At 44.1% G+C, this 18,332-nt stretch overlaps 1 protein-coding gene across 1 annotated transcript in view; it reads left to right on the top strand.

Moving 5' to 3' along the window:
- The first annotated feature begins 5,989 nt into the window (after positions 1-5,989).
- CLIP1 (CAP-Gly domain containing linker protein 1) overlaps positions 5,990-18,332 on the top strand; it is a 124,157-nt gene continuing 111,814 nt past the window's right edge. The window contains 1 exon segment of the mRNA XM_079943608.1: positions 5,990-6,152. The gene's annotated coding sequence lies outside the window, so the exon portion shown is untranslated.

Raw genomic sequence — 18,332 nt, 5'->3', positions numbered from 1 at the left:
AGTCTTAATGTTGGACAGGAGTTTCTTCTGTACCTCATAGCAGAAACTCTGGTCTTCCAGGCCCTTGGTCCGACAAATGGGAGCTAAACAAATTTTTAATAATCCTTTCTTGCTTGACAATGCTGGAATACCAAGCCATTTTTTTTTTCTCTACAAAATTCTATTTTAGGTTGCATGACATTGTGAATGCAACTAATGCCACTGAATTGTACACTTAAAAATGGTTAGAGGGCTTCCCTGGTGACGCAGTGGTTGGGAGTCCGCCTGCCGATGCAAGGGACACGGGTTCGTGCCCCGGCCCGGGAAGATCCCACATGCCGCGGAGCGGTTGGGCTCGTGAGCCATGGCCGCTGAGCCTGCGCGTCCGGAGCCTGTGCTCCGCAACGGGAGAGGCCACAACAGTGAGAAGCCCGCGTACCGCAAAAAAAAAAAAAAAATGGTTAGAGTGGCAAATTTTGTTATATATTTTTTACTACAATTTTAAAAAGTTAGTCATGTAACGTACCAAAAACCATTGATTTGTACACTTTAATGAGTATGTGAATTTTCAAGACATCTCAACAAAGCTATTAAAAAGATCTTATTTTTTAAAAAATATTTATTTATATATTTATTTATTTGGTTGCATCGGGTCTTAGTTGTGGCATGCGAGCAAAGATCCTATTTTGAACGTCAAAACCTGCATATAAACTTCTTTTCCTTTTCTCTTCTTGGGCAACAACCCAACCTCACTTTCTCTCCCGCCTCCCAGTCATGGCAAGTGGATGCCTTGCGCTGTTTAGGGTCAAGGTCAGGTGTGAGGAACATGACAAGAAATGTGCATTAATATTTTATTTAAAATGAATACTTCCAGAGACTTCTCTGGTGGGCCAGTGGTTGAGACTCTGCACTTCCAATGCAGGGGGCGTGGGTTGGATCCCTGGTCGGGGAACTAAGATCCTGCATGCCAGTGCGGCCAAAAAAAAAAAAAAAAGACAACTTCTATTAAACAAGTATGTATGTATCTCTCCCTTGCTTATTTAAGGAAAAAACATAGCATATTATGCACACTGTTTTGTACCTTTCTTTTTTTATAATGATAAAATATTAATTTATATTAATATATTTTCCACAGGAAGTCCTGAGTCTCATTGACAACCATTAAACCCAAGTGTATCCAATCGACCTCTTCACATGTAATAAATGTATACTCAGAAAGACATACACACATACCCACACAGACTGTAAGGCATGAAATCAATTAATTTAGTACTAATGAGTTAAACTAGTATTAATTTTTTATTTGTTTTTTTAAAATTAATTAGTTTATTTTTGGCTGTGCTGGGTCTTCATTGCTGCTTCTCTAGTTGCAGCGAGCGGGGGCTACTCTTCATTGCAGTGCGCGGGCTTCTCGTTGCGGTGGCTTCTCTTGTTGCAGAGCACGTGGTCTAGGCGCACGGGCTTCAGTAGTTGTGGCACGTGGGCTCAGTAGTTGTGGTGCACGGGCTTAGTTGCTCCGCAGCATGAGAGGGACCAGGGCTCGAATCCGTGTCCCCTTCATTGGCAGGCGGATTCTTCACCACTGCGCCACAAGGGAAGTCCCTTAATTTTTTATTTGAAATCAATTAAAAACTATTTATTATTTCCATGATGTAAGATTGAGGATAGTATTAAATCTGCCTATTTAGTTTGAGCCTTTCCTTCTAGAAGGTGTCTAAATGAGATGTAGTCATTTTATTTGAATACAAGCCCTGGCAGAAGCTGACAGTTCCCTGTACACATTTCCTTAATTTATAGTTCAAATTTAATTTTTATCTCTTTTGTACAGTTAGACTTTTTAGAGCTAATATGGTTGTGATTAAACACTAAGGAAGAGCTCAGTCTGTGAAATAATAGACTCTTAGAGTTGGGAAGGACTTTAGTCCAAACAGCCTCCCAATTAAAAAATCTCTTTTCCAAAATCTCCCACCTACCTGGTTATCATCCATTCTCTACTTGACTTTTTTTTTTTTTGAGTGTTTATTACTTTCATTTATTTATGTATTTATTTTTATTGAGATAATATTCACATAATATAAAATTAATCATTTTAAAGTACACAATTCAGTAGCATTTAGTATGCCACAACTGCCTCTATCTAGTTCCAAACTTTTTTTTTTTTTTTTTTCCGGTACGCGGGCCTCTCACTGTTGTGGCCTCTCCCGTTGAGGAGCACAGGCTCCAGATGCGCAGGCTCAGCGGCCATGGCTCACGGGCCCAGCTGCTCCGCGGCATGTGGGATCTTCCCGGACTGGGGCACGAACCCGTGTCCCATGCAACGGCAGGCGGACTCTCAACCACTGCGCCACCAGGGAAGCCCCAGTTCCAAACATTTTTTCACCCCAAAAGGAGACCTGTTGATTCCAACTTCCCTCTCATTAAACTGTTGATTCCAACTTCCCTCTCCCCCGTGTCACTGGCAACCACTATCTATGTTCTGTTGCTATGGCTTTAGATATCTCTGGCTATCTCATATAAATATCCTTTCTGGATATTTCGTATAAGTGGAATCAGACAATACATGACCTCTTGTGTCTGGCTTCTTTCACTCAGCATAACATTTTCGATGTTCATCCAGGTTGTAGCAGGTATCAGTACTTCATTTTTTTTTTTTTTGACTAATATTGCATTGTACGTATATACCATTATTTGTTTATCCATTCATCTATTCTTGGGAATTTGGCTTGCTTCCACCTTTTGGCTGTGAATAGTGCTGCTGTGAACATGTATATACGTGTATTTGTTTGAGTCTGCTTGATTTTTTGCTGAAGGTAGAATCCACTTTTCATGCACTCAACAAATATTTGTTGCATTAGATTAAAACTGCTGCAACAACCACTGATTTCACAAATGTTTTGCTTCACCGGATAAAAGTCACAGAATCTTAAAAATGTTTGTGGTAGGAACTTCATAAGTCATCTTGTTCAACCCCCTCATCATGAAAGTACACGCACTCAAAGCAGTAGTGTATTTAGAAGTCCTTAAATGCAGTTTACATCATGATGTGTGGTGCCCTACTGATATTGTTCTTTGTTAACTGAATGTGTACAATACGGCTTTTGTTGTCATAAGATGGTTCTCCTTGAGAAGTGATCTATGCATTTAAATTTAGTAGCTTGTCATTCTTTCATTGTTTTGCTTCTTGAAAGATTCCACAAAACCACCACCGTCAGCATTGTTTTTATAAAGTAGATATGGCAGACAGTCTTAATTGGTTTCAGTGATAAAATTAATTTTTGGTCCAAAATAGTCTGAATGCTTCATCCTGTGTTGTGGGATTTATTGTTGGGTTTCCTTTCTTTGCATTTTAAGACACTGTCTTGCTCTGGGTTAGTCACTTGTTGATTAAATGAACCAGCACTAGCTCCTTACCTTTGCAAGGAAATGTTAGTATCTCCTTAAACACCAGAGTTAACTTAAAACATTTTTCTTGTATCTGACTTTATAAATCTCTCTCTCAATTTTTAGCAGAGTTGAATGAAATTGACAAGGAGTATGGTCTGGTGCATTATATCCACCGTGGGCATAAAACCAGTGGAATTCACGGAACAGTGATTATCCCACCTTGATTTAGTAAAGCACATAGCAGTAAAAGTCAAGGTTGGAGGATAAGTACTTGATCTCCACTGCGTGCTCTCCCAATACCTGGAACAGTGCCTGGGACACAGCAGGGGGCCAGTAAATATTTGATGGATGAGTGAATGAAATTAATTTGACTCTAGTTTCTGAAACAATGCTAATAAAAGTAGATGTAATTTAAAAAATAGCATAGTGAAAATGAATTCCTATGTCTTCTTTATAAAGATTATTTTAATTATGGACTATCTCTTAGGAGTTACATTAAACATTTTTATTGAGGTATAATTGACATATAACATTATATTAGTTTCAAGTGTAAAACATGATTCAATATTTGTTTGTTTGTTTTTTGCCATATGCGGGCCTCTCACTGTTGTGGCCGCTCCCGTTGTGGAGCACAGGCTCCGGACACGCAGGCTCAGCAGCCATGGCTCATGGGCCCAGCCGCTCCGCGGCATGCGGGATCTTCCCGGCCCAGGGCACGAACCCGTGTCCCCTACAACGGCACGCGGACTCTCAACCACTGGGCCACCAGGGAAGCCCCAGTAAACCTTTTTTTTCTAGCAAAAAAAAAAAAAAGTATTTAATGACTTCCCCACTTTGTAAAATGAAGATTTGGAACCTCTACTGGCTTTCAACTTCTGCCACTTCCCTCCGTCTTCCAAAGTTTTCTCCACTGAGCTGTTCCAATACTTTTACAGCAGATATACATTTTAAAAAGCTCAGTGGCTCAGCTCTAAAAACGGAATGTGAATGCTTATTTTGAAATAGGACTGAGCAACTTCTTTAGTCCTAACACCAGCCACACCGTCGGACTGAACACAGTCAATGCCCTGGTTGTAGGACAGGGACTAGGCCTTGGTCACAAAATTTAAGTGGGCGCTAAAAACTCAGTAGTCAAGAAGAATACTATTTTAATATAATATTCTAAAAATCAAAAATAATGCAAAAAAGTCCATAAGGAACAAAATATAATTTAGAAATAAAAATAGGCTCGGCAGAATCAGTAGAAAAGAGAAAATCGGAAGTGTTTATATTTGCACCCCACGTTTAACAGTGGTCTTTGCCTCTTTCTACGGCATCTGTGATTACACAGGTTGTGTATGAGAGCTGAAAAGTGTTTCAGATGAGAGGGTGAGGTGTGCCTTTCAGATTAGGAATATCGATACTGGATATCCGGGTGCCACCACACTTTGACCTCGCAACTTGCAAGCTAAAGCGATGTTGGATTAGGAAACAGAATTTTTGTGACTTAAAAGGTGAATCGAGGGGAGGGGCCGGCAGATAAAGTTACTTATTTGTTCAGAATTCCATGCATTTTCAATGTCGTTTGCTCCCCCTGCTCTGTGCACGCCTGTTGGTCCAGGCAGCACGGTGCTTTGAATAAAGGTCAGCAAAGGGGTCACCCTCCTGATTATTCCCTTCTACCGGAGAGGAGGAGGAAGCCCCGGGCCCCTTATCCACCCCTGAGTCGCTGCAAAATCCTGGGCATCCCTGACAGCTGCAAATTCCTCCCAGGAGCTGCCAAGCTTCTGGGGTTGCCATGGTCCATGGGAGTGAAATGCTGGCCGCCCTCGCTGCACCAGCCCGGAGCAGGCTGTTGCTGCCTTCCCTTCAGTCCCTTTCAAAAGCTTTTAAAGGAGATCCCTGGGGGGAGGTGGGAGGACGGGACATCAACCAGGGCTTCCGTCCAAGCGGCTGGGGCGAATAAAAGAGGCTTTTCTCAAACTAACGGTGCAAGTGCTGGGCTTGTTTCACGGGATTTTTAACCCTCGTTCTTTCCCTGGTGGGAAAGGGAGAGCAGAGATGGTTCTTCCCAAGCTTCACTTGCTGTAGGCAGCGCCTTTCAGCGTTTCCCCCAGGGATTCCTCACTCTGGAGGGCGAGGAGGGCAGAGAGGATGCTCCCTAAACTTAACCAGCTGTGAGCAGCTCCTCCTAGCTTGTTTCAAAGGGTTTCTCACCCTGGGGATTTGGGGTCGGGGGGGCGGGAATCGGCTCCAAACTAACAGGCTGTGTGGTCAAGACTGAATGGAGCTATCGGGTGTGACTTGCAAATTTGGGGAACACTTTCAGAAAATGGGGAACTAACGGTGATGATGAGAAGCCCCTTAGTCCAGGCCTCTCGGGTTTCCCTAGCACCTTCCTCCCCATCCCGGTCCTCGTTAGGGTCTGAGGGCCGGACGGCGGGCGTGCCGGCGGTCTGGGGTTCGCCTCCCCCGAGCCGCGGCGGGTGCAGACAAAGAGGCGGCGGTGCGGGGCTCGGGCCCGACGCCGGCCGCGGGGTGCGGGCCGCGAGGTTCGGGGCGCGGGGCCGATCGGGTTGGGCGCGGCGGCCGAGCGCGCGGGGAGGAGCCGCCGCGGCGTCTTCTCCAGGCGGCGCGTGCCCGCCCGGCCCCGCGGCGGCGCGTCACGCTCTCCCCCGCCCGGAGCCGACGAGCCGGGAGGCGGGAGGCGGTGGCCGCGCGGCTGCTGTTACTGCTACTGCTGCTGCTGCTGCTGCTGCAGTGGGGCAGGTGGCGGTGACTGGCGGCGACCGAGGCGGCGGCGGCGAGCGGTGAGCGGGGCGCGGCGCGGGCCCTCTTCCCTTCCTCGTCCCCTCTTCACCTTTCCCCTCCCGCTCCGCCCGGCCAGCTCCTGCCCGCCCGGCTCGGGGCCGGGGGCCGGGCCCGGCGTCTGAGAGGGGGACCGAGTCCCGCGCGCCGGGGCGACCCCGAGGGGCCGCAGGGAGCCCCAGGGCGATGGCCGTGGAGGCCGGCGGTCCCTGGGGTGCTCCGCCCGGAGCCGGAAAAGTGGCCGGCCCTGTCAGCGCCGAGCCCGGCCTTCCCTTCCTCCGCCCGCCTCAAGATGGAGCTTGGACTCCTTGCCCCTGCGCCGCCCCAGGCGCCGCTCCCTCCCCGGCACCCTTCTCCGCTCTCCTCAGCCCCGGAAGGGGGTTGTGGGGGGCGGACGCCCGGGGGGCCGAGGCCCGGCGGGACCTGTTGCCCCGGCGGGCACCTGAGTGTGCCTCGGGCCCTTGGCCGCGGTGCCCGCGAGCCGGAATGGAGGGCAACCTGGCCGTGGCCTCCGTGGCGGGCGCCGGCCGGCGGGCTGGCCTTGCTGGCCTGGGGCCTGGGCGGCCGTGGCTTTTGTCCCCCAGCCCCACCCCCCACTCCGAGTGGGACTGTGATTCTTGGAGAAGGTGGATGACAAGAGGTGACAGGGATTTCTGAAATAACACCGCTGCCCCGTAACCCGAACCTTCTGCCTCGGCGGGGCATTGGCTCGGAAGACAGATGACACTTGTTCAGAGGTTATTTTAAAAGCAGAGCCTTCTGATTCCCCTCCTTTGGAGGTCCTGTGCTTCAGAAATCTGATTTTGATCTGGGGAGAAACCTTGAACTCGGCTGTTTCTCCACTTCATGTGGCTTTTCCATCTGGCAGGAGCCGAGCACCACTCCCTCCCTCCTCCCTTCCCAGCCCCACCTCTTTGATGTGAAGAAATTGCACGTTAAGTCTGTAATCTTCAGTTATCTGCTTTTAGCAAAACCTGGGCGCCAATTACCGTTTTTAAGAAGGAGGGTGGGGAAAATGCTGCTTTTTGTTCTTATTTTTGTTGGATTCAGCGGCCTTGCCTTCTTCCTGTTTCAGGTTAGGACAGTGCCTGGCCAGTAAGAGCTCAGCATTAGTGTTACTGCTGCTGCTCTTATGGTTCTGGTTCTGGTGGGTGTTACTGGTTTTTATTTTATTTTATTTATTTAATTACTACTGTTACCTATAGTATGCACAAGTCCGGAGACCAAATGTGTTAGAATTTTGGGTTTAATGATAATCTTTTGCAAGAATCCTCAGGTATGTGGCTCCTCAGCTTTGGGGCATTTTTCTCTGGAAATATTAACATTTATTGAGGGCTTCCTGTGCTCATGCCCTGAGCAAGTCTCTTATATGTTTTATCTCATTAATTAACCTAACCCAGTGATGGTGCTGTTATTATCCCCATTTTACAGAGGAGGCGTAGAAAGGTCAGGAACCTTGCTCAGGGTCACACAGCTGATAAGTGGTGGTGTCAGGATTTGAGCTCAGGTATTCTGACTCCAGGTGCTGAGTAATTAAATTAGTATAGTGCCTCTCTGGCAAGGAGCAAGGCTGGCCCTTTTTATAGGGTCTTTTTAAAAAAAACTTACATATTTTTGGTTGCCTTGGGTCTTCGTTGCTGCGCGGTGTGCGGGCTTCTCACTGCGGTGGCTTCTAGTTGTGGCATGCGGGCTCAGTAGTTGTGGCGCACAGGCTTAGTTGCTCCGCGGCATGTGGGATCTTCCCGGACCAGGGCTCGAACCCGTGTCTCCTATGTTGGCAGGGGGATTCTTAACCACTGTGCCACCAGGGAAGCCCAAGTCTGGCCCTTTTAATTTTTATTTATTTATTTACTTTTTTGCGGTGCACGGGCCTCTCACTGCTGTGGCCTCTCCCGTTGCGGAGCACGGGCTCCGGATGCACAGGCTCAGCGGCCATGGCTCACGGGCCCAGCCGCTCCTCGGCATGTGGGATCTTCCCGGACCGGGGCACGAACCCGTGTCCCCTGCATCGGAAGGCGGACTCTCAACCACTGCGCCACTAGGGAAGCCTGTGGCTGGCCCTTTTTAAAGCAAAGAAAGTGGGTGATTGCTTGGCCAAGAGCTTATCCTAGGTTTTTGAGGTTCAGAGAAAGTGGTAAAGTACAGCTTAGGCTTCCCACTAGGCATTGTTTAAAAGGGTAAAAAACGGAACTGGGTGGACCTTGCAAAGGTATTTTGTCTAAAGATAAAGATCGGCCCTTCCCTCTTTTTTTCAGCAATTGCTTAAACTCCTAATTGTGCTTCAGTATGACGTAGGCAGATCTGGTTTCTGTTCTTTAGGAGTTTAGAATTTGGTGCTTCTCTTACTTACTTTAAATTTTTTTTTTTTTAGCCTAGTGTCTAACGTTGAGTCTGTCGCGTGCTATGTGACTCATTAAGTCAGTCATGTTTGACTCTTGCTTTTACGTGCTGTCTCTTTTGGGATTCCAAACCCAACTCATGGGTGTGTAAGAGATGACTTGGGCCTCTTATACTCCATACAAAGGTAGGCACATTTGAATTTGTCACATATTGGCTGCCAGATGTTCTTCATTGTTTTTTACAGATGTATTTTCTGTTCTTCCCAATGTGTGTGTGTGTGTGTGTGTGTGTGTGTGTATGTGTGTATATATCTCAATGATATGTGTGTGTATATCTATCTATCTATCAAGGACCTTGTATTTCACTTTATAGCACCCTCTACAGAATTCTGCAGAGTCCCATGTGCTCAGTAAATACTTATTATTTAGTTAATTGAAAATATGAGGTCCATAAGTTTCAGGACTGGCTTTATAGAAGTTAAAGCTAAAGAAAAAAACTGAAAGTAGTGTAGTAAAGTCACAGGAAGACGGCTTAGTATTTGTTAACATTAAAAGAAAACTTCGTGCAGTGTTAACTAAAGTGAGACTTTTCACCTCATATAATTTTCCACTTTATCTGAATTATCAGCTTCTTTCCCTCTCTTCCTTGTACAAATGAGGTGAGAGGTTGAGTGTTTTTCTCTGATATAAAGAATGGACACCGTTGTTTACTAATCATTGCAAACCAGTAGTTCTTTTCAGTAATTTTGAAATCTGTGGGAGTCTTCCCAAAGGGAGCTTGTGGGGCTATGGTGTACTTATATGTGGGCAGTACTTAGGGTCTCATTTGGTATTCACTCAACAAATATTTATTGAGTACCTACTGTGTGCCGGGTGCTGGTGATACAACAGTAAATAAAACAGACAGAAATCCCTGCTCTCTTGAAACTCCCCTTCAAGTAGGGGAGGCAGACAATAACCATATTAAAAATGTTGGAGAGTGGTACATGGTAAGGAAAAATAAATCAGGAAAGGGGGAATATGAAGTTTGGGGGACAAGAGTTAGGGTAATGGAAATTTTAGATAGGGTGATAAGAAGAGACCTAGCTGAGAAAATGACTTTTAAATAAAGATCTAGAATAAGTGAGGGAATGTAGATCCCAGAGGGAAGAGCATGCTAAGAAGGGGTAACAGCAAGGACAAGGGTCCTGAGGTGGGAGCTTGGGAGGAGACAGATAATTTAAGGCCATGCAGGTTGTAGCCCTTAAAATATGTATTAAAATATTTTAAAATAGTGAAAGATGAAGAATTTTGTGCCATGTTATTAGTGATTTTGATGAAGAAAAAGTTAAAGATGGGGGAAGTAAGGCTTAAAGAATTTCACTAACTTCCCTAAAAGGCCGCACAGCCAGTGAATACAGAGCTAGAAATTGAACATAGTTTATATTATTTTAAGCAATGCACAGAATATGTTGGCAGTGGAACCTTGAGTAAGTGGCTGGCAGAAAGGCCAGACCAGTACTTGATGTTCAGACTTGCTGTTAAGTGTATACTTTCCTGTTTGTATGCAGGATTTTTGCTCAACCCTGGGAGGCCTTGTAACTGACATTTGCAAATATAGCTTTTTCCTGGAATTGTGCTCCTGGCAGTAAAGCCTTCCTTTTTAGTCTTAAAAGCTTCATGGTTCAAAATATGTGTTTAATATAAACTTTTATTTAAGTCTCTTCAATCTTAATTGGAAGGCAGTGACAGTATTACTCTGAATATGAATTTTTTAGAGAACTGTTTAGGCAGGCTTTAAACTAATATAGCATCTTATATATTTTTAATATGCATAGTATATGTTTCCCATGTAGATGGAACTCAAGGAATCCATATGCTTTAAGTCAGTATTTGAATTACAATGCACTTTTAAGGGAAAACATATTGATGGTGCTGTACAAGAATTTCAAGAGTGACTTCTTCAGATTTCAAATCAGGGGAACAGAGGAGTTGTTTTTTTTTTTTTTTTTTTTTTTGGGTGGGTTGGCAGACTGTAATTAACCAACCTTGAATTTGGCTAGGACATCTGGGTTAATATCCTGGCCCTGGCACCAAGTACCAAGGAATCTTGGCCACAATTAGTAAAGAGCTTTTTTTTTTTTTAATCTCCATCTGGCACTTCCAGAAGGACAGATTCCACTAGCACTAACTCAGTGGGTGAGTCTGTTTTTTAATTGTCTGTCTTATGGTGGTTCAGCAACAAAATCTTAAAAGTGTTCTTTGCAAAATCTTAGGAAAGAAGTACTCCTATTACAGAATCCCTGTTGGGAACCCTTTCTGCTATCTCTTTCCTCGGGGAGTTGTATTCTCATTTGCCTCTTAGGAATTCCAGTGAGACTACAGACAGACATTTTGCTGCCCTAATGTTTTATATAAGCATAAGGTCTAATATATTATTCTTCTAACTTGAGTTAAGTAGTTTGATATTTGTATTCTCCTTTGCTTACTTATGTCTAAGTATAGCTTGGGTTAGATCCCAGTTTTAACTCTGCCCATTTTTTACTCTTAAAATTGCCGAGTCCTTGATTTACTGTATCTTCTCTGAAGTTAAAGGCCTGAAGATCCGGATGTTCAGGAGGTGCAAATCATCCAACATTTGTGTTTGTTGTAAAAGGGAAGACAACTTTAATGAGATTTTTTTTTTCCTGATTCTACAGATCCCTGGTCAAGTAGTGCGCTGAAATATTTGGCATAATTTTTCCCTGTCTTCTCAGGAAAAATAAGAGATATTAGGGAAATTTCCCTAAAAATCTTTCAATCAAATCATTTTATCTCCTGCCTTCTCTCTTTATCTGGTTTCCTCCATAGAATGATTTCTTACTGGAGACATTGCCTTCTAATATCGTAAGGCAGGAAGTAACCTATTTAGACTTCTCTTTTCCACACTATAGAAAAATAAACTTTATAGGCAGGGTAATTTTTTTTTCTTTTACAGCTTAAGTGAAAGAAAACTTTTGTCACTAAGTTTCTTTCACACATGGGTGACTGGAAAAAAGTATTGCTAATTTCTGTTGTAAGGTATACGTGGCTTGCTTCGGTTGTGACACTGAGAATCTAGTATCAGAGTCAGATTCAGATTTTAGAAAATTTTTTCTAGTGAAGTTGTTACTTTTTTAGGTTCTCAGGTTTATTTTCCCCTTATGTACCAGTTTTACAAGGGCTCTTACATTTTAATAACATATTGGTTATCCTATAATATGTGGTTTCAATGCGTAAGATATAAAGCACACATATTAAAAAACATAGAAAAAAGCAAATTATCCATAATCCTACTGCTCAGAGAAGATTATTTCAGTGTTCTAGAGTATGTCCTTCTAATCTTTTCTTCTTTATACTTAAAAAATATATTTATGGCTGGATCTATATTTCTATTTTGAAGTAATTAAAAGTGTAATATTTTCACTGGAAATATTCTGGGTAAACCAACATGGGGAACCAGAACTACTGTTAAGAAGTTTGAGGGACTTCCCTGGCGGTCCAGTGGTAAAGACTCCACGATTCCAATGCAGGAGGCATGGGTTCCATCCCTGGTCCGGGAACTGAGATTCCGCATGCCACGCAGCTCGGCCAAAAAAGAAAAAAAAGAGAAGAAGTTTGAGGTCCTGGATTTGCTTCAGCCCCAACTCCATGAGTCATGTGAAGTTGGGCAAGTTGCTTGACCTCTCTCAGTCTGCTTCTCACTCTGTCAAGTGGGGTAACACCTGCCCTGTCCACCTGCTGGGGTTACTCTGTTAATGTAGGGATTCGGTGACAGTCATAGTGCTAAGGGAGTCGGCGCTTTCAAATACCAAAGAGACTGAGGAGACAGAGGAAAGACTAGTCCAGGATCACTAGTTGCCTGTGAGTCACCTGGCTTATTTTGCGAATGGTTACATTTTTAGTAAAGCTTTTCAGATGAATGTGACCAATAGAGAGTGTCCCGTGAGGTGGGCAAAAACCCCAGAAATACCGATTTATTAAACATTTGTTGAGTGCTGCAAAGACTCTGTCTCACTAGGTGAGACAGCTAACTGTGGGCCAGGTGGAGGCTAAGGCGGAGACGTGCTGGGGCCCTGGAAGAGGGTCCGTTCTCTTGGCATGGGTGTGTGTGTGTGAGAGGGGATTAAGGAAGCTTCCGAAGTGGGAATTAGCTCTTGTGTTTGGCATTGATGGAGACGGAGGGTGTCTAGGCAGGGGTGGGTTAGAGAAGACATTCTAGGCCGGATTGAGCAAAGGCATAAAGGTAGTGTGTTGAGATGATAGCAGACAGTCTACTGCTCTGAAGTTTGAGGGCAGGTAACAGGAAATAGAGCTAAGATGTCTGGGTTTATATCAGGCAAAGGCTTCCCTGTCCTGAGAAGGAGTCCCTCTTACTGGTCTCTAGCACTTTATAATCATTAAGTTTTTTGGCAAGTTTTTTTTTTTTTATGATGTTTGGTCAAAAATATCTGGTTGTAGGTGGTAAATAGGAAAACTTCTGGGTATACCAATTATCTTTTTTTCCCCCAGTTATCTTTTTTGCATAGAGTTGTGCAGCCATCACCACGCTCAGTTTTAGAATATTTTCTTCACACCAAAAAGGAGCCCTGTACCCACTAATAGTCACTCCTCATTTCCTCCTTACTCTCCCAACCCCTACTCTCTATCTCTAGAGATTTGCCTATTCGGGACATTTCATATAAATGGGATCATACAGTGTGACTGACTTCACTTAGCAAAATGTTTTCAAGCTTCATCCATGTTTTAGCATATATCAATGCTGCTTCATTCCTTTTTATGGTTGAATCACATTCCACTGTGTGGATATACCACATTTTGTTTGTTCATCAGTTGATAGACATTTGGGTTGTCTCTACTTTTTCCTGTTATGAATAATGCAGCTGTGAACATATGTGTATTACTTTTTGTGTGGACATATGTTTTCATTCATCTTAGGTACACACCTAGGAATAGAATTGCTGGATCATGTGGGAACCCTACCTTTTGAGGAACTGAAAAACTGTTTTCCAAAGTGGTTGTACTGCCAGCAATGAGCGAGATTCCAGTTTTCCCACATCGTCATCAACACTTGTTATTATCTTTTTGGTTACAGGCATCCTAGTGAGGATGAAATGTGATATCTCATTGTGATGTGATTTGCATTTACCTGATGGCTAGTGATGTTGAGTACCTTTTCATGTGCTTAGTTGTCATTGTACGGCTTCTTTGGAAAATATCCCAGTTATCATTTTTTTTCCCTTTAAAATATTAAGTATAAAAGCAAACCGCAGAAAAATAGTATGTTACCATTTAGGATAAAAAGGGCGTACAAAGGCATATCGGTTATCTTTTTTTTTTTTTTAATTTATTTATTTTTCGGCTGCGTTGGGTCTTCGTTGCTGTGCGCGAGCTTTCTTTAGTTGCAGTGAGCGGGGGCTACTCTTCGCTGTGGTGTGTGGGCTTCTCATTGTGGTGATTTCTCTTATTGTGGAGCATGGGCTCCAGGCATGCAGGCTTCAGTAGTTGTGGTCCATGGGCTTAGTTGCTCTGCGGCATGTGGGATCTTCTCGGACCAGGACTTGAACCCATGTCCCCTGCATTGGCAGGTGGATTCTTAACCACTGAGCCACCAGGGAAGTCCCCAGTTATTTTCTTTAAAATTGTTTTTATTGTGGTAAAACATACATAACATAAAATTTACCATCTTAACCATTTTTAAGTGTACCGTTCAGTGGCATTAAGGACATTCACGTTGTTGTGCAGCCATCACCACCCTCCATCTCCAGAATTCTTCTTATCTTACACAACTGAAATTCTTTACCCATTAAACAGTAACTCCTCATTCCTCCCTCCTTCAGCCCCTGGCAGCCACCATTCTACTTTCTGTCTCTATGATTTTGACTACTCTTAAATACCTGATATAAATGGAATCATATGGTATTTGTCTTTTTGTAACTGGCTTATTTCACTTAACATAATGTCCTCAAGGTTCATCCTTGTTGTAGCATGTGTCAGAATTTCCTTCCTTTTTAAGGCTGCATAATACTCCATTTGTATGGTTACACCACATCTTGCTTATCCATTCACCTCTCAGTGGACACTTGGGTTGCTTCCACATGTTAGCTATTGTGAATAGTGACGCTGTGAACATGAGTGTATAACTATTGCTTCGAGACCCTGCTTTCAGTTCTTTTGGTTATATACCCAGAAGTGGAATTACTGGATCATATGGTAATTCATAATTTTTTGAAGAACCACTAGAGTGTTTTCCACAGAGGCTGTACCATTTTATATTCCTATCAACAGTGTACAAGGGTTCCAGTTTCTCCATATCATTGCCAACACTTTTTCTTTTCTTTTTTATAGTAGCCATCTTAATGGGTGTGAGGTCTTATTTCAGTGTAGTTTTTTTTTTTTTTTTTTTTTTTTGCGGTATGCGGGCCTCTCACTGCTGTGACCTCTCCCGTTGCGGGGCACAGGCTCCGGACGCGCAGGCTCAGCGGCCACGGCTCACGGGCTCAGCCGCTCCGCGGCATGTGGGATCTTCCCGGACTGGGGCACGAACCTGTGTCCCCTGCATCGGCAGGCGGACTCTCAACCACTGTGCCACCAGGGAAGCCCTCAGTGTAGTTTTGATATGCATTTCTCTAATGATTAGTGATGTTGATCATCTTTTCATGTGTTTATTGGCCATTTTTGTATCTTTGAAGAAATGTCTATTCAAGTTCTTTGCAGAGTTTTGAGTTGAGTTTTTTTTTGTTGCTGAATTTACCAATTATCTTTTTTTTAAAAAATTTATTTATTTATTTATTTTTGGCTGTGTTGGGTCTTTGTTGCTACACGCAGGCTTTCTCTAGTTGCGGTGAGTGGGGGCTACTCTTCGTTGTGGTATGCGGGCTTCTTATTGTAGTGGCTTCCCTTGCTGCAGAGCACGGGCTCTAGGCGCGCAGGCTTCAGTAGCTGCGGCACGTGGGCTCAGTAGTTATGGCTTGAGGGCTCTAGAGTGCAGGCTCAGTAGTTGTGGCACACAGGCTTAGTTGCTCCACGGTATGTCGGATCTTCCTGGACCAGGGCTCGAACCCATGTCCCCTGCATTGGCAGGCAGATTCTTAACCACTGCACCACCAGGGGAGTCCTACCAATTATCTTTTAATTCATACATTCATCAGGCATTTTTGAGCACCTGCTGTTGCGAGGCACTAGCTCAGATGTTGGAGATACAAAGTTCAGTAAAACAGGCATGCATTCTGCTCTTGGAGAACCCAGAGCTGTTAACGGAAGTAAGGTTAAGGGCAAGACTTCAGTCCTTGCCTGACAGCAAATCCCAGCTATGTTACTTTATGGAAGATCCTGTACAAACTGCTTAACCTTCTGGAGCTTAGTTTTCTCATCTCTAAATTGGGGATAATAACTATTTCACATAGCTGTCATGACTATTAAATGAATTAATGTCTGTAAAACTAAGTGTCAGAACTCTTCTCTCCCCTTCCCTTTAATCCCTTGCGTCTTCCCGCCCTCCCATCCCTAAAGGAAGTCGGGGTTCAGCACCTCAATTTTCTTCTTTCATTTAAGTCAGAATGGGGGAAACCCCCACTTCTACTAGTCTGGGAAATGAAAACCTTTTTTCTGTCATGTTTTAGAAAGTTAATTTGAGGAGGAACGTCTTGCCACTATTGAAGAGCACATTTTTAAAAAAATTTTTATTTATTTATTTATTTTTGGCTGCGTTGGGTCTTTGTTTCTGTGCACGGGCTTTCTCTAGTTGCGGCGAGCGGGGGCCACCCTTCATCGCGGTGCGCGGGCCTCTCACTGTCGCGGCCTCTCTTGTTGCGGAGCACAGGCTCCAGACGCACAGGCTCAGTAGTTGTGGCTCACGGGCCTAGTTGCTCTGCGGTATGTGGGATCTTCCCAGACCAGGGCTCGAACCCGTGTCCCCTGCATTGGCAGGCAGATTCTCAACCACTGCGCCACCAGGGAAGCCCTGAAGGGCACATTTTTAATGAACAGCTTTCCCTGAAGAACTTGAATTTATGAGGAGCTAAATATCCAGCATGGAAAAGGAACTCTCGCTCCCCATGTCAGAACTTGTACCTTGCGAAACCTCAAGCCCTTTGGTATATTTGTCAGTTTTATTTCCCACAGTTTAATTAAAAGGGGTTTCTTTCTTTCTAAGGTCTGATAGAACTAGCTGTGTGTCTGTGTAGAAGATTACCTAAACAGGTAAAAAATAACCAACAATGAAGTTGGGTGTTAAGATCCAAATGAAACAATTCCTAGTTTCCTTTGACAGCATCTAGGGTGGTTGTATGGAAAACTGTCGTAGGGACTTATGAATAAATTCGAAGTAGCCGAGTATCCTTCAGTATTGTGAAAACAGAAATGTGGTTATTTTTTCCATTTGCTCTAAAGACCTGCAACTATTTTATTTTTCTTTTTTGGCCACACTATGTGGCTTGTAGGGTGTTAGTCCCCTGACCAGGGATTGAACTCAGGCCCTGGCATTGAGAGGGCCGAGCCCTAGTCACTGGATCGCCGGGGAATTCCCGACCTGCAACTATTAAACTTGCTCATTTGCAAAGTAAAAGCAAGAAAATTTTTATAAAGAGGCAAAAAAAACCCAGTAAGGAAGTCATTGATTCTTCTTTGTGTTGTCTTTGTGCCCTTCCCCCTCCCCCCATCAGAACAAACAGTTGTGAAGTGTTTGCTTTTGGTATGGGCAATGTGTGGCTGTTTCAGGGCAAGCGAAAATATGCTTACTTTTATTCCTTTGTGAAGACTGGAAAGGGAAACGAGTTTTAACTTGCCTTGAGATTGACTCATCTCACTGCTGTTTATAACAGATCAGAAACTTTTATTCATCAGTATTGTTTAGGGTCAGGAGTCTTTAAACTGGGGACTGGGGTTTAAGTCCTAGACTCTTAAGTAACTGTGACCTTAACAAGTGATTTCACTTTTTAGAATCAGTTTCCTCAGTGGTAAAATGAGGAAGTTGAACTAGATTGCAGGTCTCTTCTGATTCTAAAATTTTATGATGCTATATTAAGCACATTTGCTCCTTTTTGCATATTAGTATAATTGACTGCTGCTGACCTATTAAGTTCTTCTGGGAGATACTAACCAGGCCTAGTAATTTCAGTTCCTTTCAAGATCCCGTCTCTAAGCTGGTGGTATTAGAGTTACAGAGTCACAGGAATTTTGTCAAAACTTGTGTAAATGAGCAGAATAGTTCAGCTTTACATTCCCCTCCTTTTTTTTTTTTTTTTTTGCGGTACGCGGGCCTCTAACTGTTGTGGCCTCTCCCGGTGCGGAGCACAGGCTCCGGACGCGCAGGCTCAGCGGCCATGGCTCACGGGCCCGGCCGCTCCGCGGCATGTGGGATCTTCCCGGACCGGGGCACGAACCCGCATCCCCTGCATCAGCAGGCGGACTCTCAACCACTGCGCCACCACGGAAGTCCTCCCCTCCTTTTAAAAAGAACTCTTTTGCAGATGGAGGAACTTTGGGAGGCTGCTTATTACCTGCTTATCTAAGTAACAGGAACAGAAAATAAACCTTCACACAAACTGAGCTGTACAAAGACACTCATAATGGCAGGCCGATGCATCATGGCTCAGTGTTCCATCTTGAAGAACTTGCCGAATGCTCCAGCTCCTTTTGCTTTGGTTGGGTTTTGGCACCCTCCCCCTCCTTTTAAAAACTGCTGTAGACTTCGAAACTCTGGGTACGACTTGTATTCGGTACTGTGTCATATACACGTCAAGTTTTAAAAACATATAATTTTCGAGCACAGAATAATTTTTCAAGGGGTTATGTCTCTCTGTTGACATCCAATTCTGACTTTATTTGGCAAATATCCTAAACTGA

This window comes from Stenella coeruleoalba, assembly GCF_951394435.1.
Source record: "Stenella coeruleoalba genome assembly, chromosome: 14".
Classification (NCBI taxonomy): domain Eukaryota; kingdom Metazoa; phylum Chordata; class Mammalia; order Artiodactyla; family Delphinidae; genus Stenella; species Stenella coeruleoalba.
The sequence above is the reverse complement of the archived record's forward strand: the minus strand, read 5'-3'. Positions and strand labels throughout refer to the sequence as shown.